The sequence below is a fragment of the Chiloscyllium plagiosum genome, unplaced genomic scaffold (assembly GCF_004010195.1).
Source record: "Chiloscyllium plagiosum isolate BGI_BamShark_2017 unplaced genomic scaffold, ASM401019v2 scaf_20435, whole genome shotgun sequence".
NCBI lineage: Eukaryota > Metazoa > Chordata > Chondrichthyes > Orectolobiformes > Hemiscylliidae > Chiloscyllium > Chiloscyllium plagiosum.
This window is the reverse complement of record NW_025116064.1, coordinates 1-1,016: the sequence shown is the minus strand read 5'-3', so window position 1 is coordinate 1,016 and position 1,016 is coordinate 1. Positions and strand designations below refer to the sequence as shown.

Below are 1,016 nucleotides of genomic sequence, written 5' to 3'. Positions count from 1 at the left end.
AAGGAAACACCCTTGTCCTCAGGTGCCTGCTTCGTTTCGATCACGATTTCAAGCCCCTCACTGTTCTCATCTCATTTCCAAACACTTTGCTCACAGCCTCAAACGAAGCTGTGCGGGTATCTGCTTGTTCCACCCGCACAGGCAGTGGGTTGCAGATTCCCACCAGTCCCAATGTGAGTGAAATACTTTTCCCCCTCCACTGATTTGAATCTTAAAGAAGAAGCCGGGGAGCAAGCTCCCTTTCTTTTCGACGACATTTCTCATTTTGTACTCGACAGGGTTCACACCTGCGTGGGGAAACCGCAATGGATTTCAAGTCCATCGCATTAACCAGTTGGCCCACGAATACAGAACCACACTGACAACTTCACTTCCCAGGTCTGTCTGCCTGTGGAACTGAGAAAGAGTGAATCATCGCAGAGTTTGTTTGAATCCAATCACTTCACAGTGATTCGAAAGGTTTAAATATCTGCACATGGCGAGTCTAGGTGTTTGATCCCAAAAGGTGAAATGAACTTTCCGTTAAGAACATAACTAGAAATTTCAGGAGGAACTCAGCAGGTCAGGCAACATCTGTGGAAAGAGAATCAGAGACAACATTTCAAAATTCTGTTTTCTCCGACAGGTACTGTCAAGCTGCCGAGTTTCTCTTTTTGTCTCGGCTTCTCAGAATCCACAGTCCCTGACGTTAGACATTAATTCAATTCAGAAACCCCTTTGTGGAGAGGATTTCCGTTTGGGGAACATTTTCCTGACCCCATTAAAAGCGTTCATCTTCGAAGTCAAGGAGGAAAAGCGAACACACCGCCCCTGGGTGGGCTCGAACCACCAACCTTTCGGTTAACAGCCGAACGCGCTGACCAATTGCGCCACAGACACAGGCGTTGGCGTGGACTGCACCATCGCTTAGATGAGGCTATTAGCGAATTCATAATTCAGCCTCCCCGCCTAGAATTACAATTGTTGTCTTCCGCGCAGTCTTACGAGACATCCCGGCTTTCTTAACTTGACTTGTG

At 47.4% G+C, this 1,016-nt stretch overlaps 1 non-coding gene across 1 annotated transcript; it reads right to left on the bottom strand.

Moving 5' to 3' along the window:
• Window positions 1-805: 805 nt before the first annotated feature.
• Window positions 806-883, bottom strand: trnan-guu. Its single transcript has one exon. It is a non-coding gene; the product is annotated as a tRNA-Asn (tRNA).
• Between the last annotated feature and the right edge of the window lie 133 nt (window positions 884-1,016).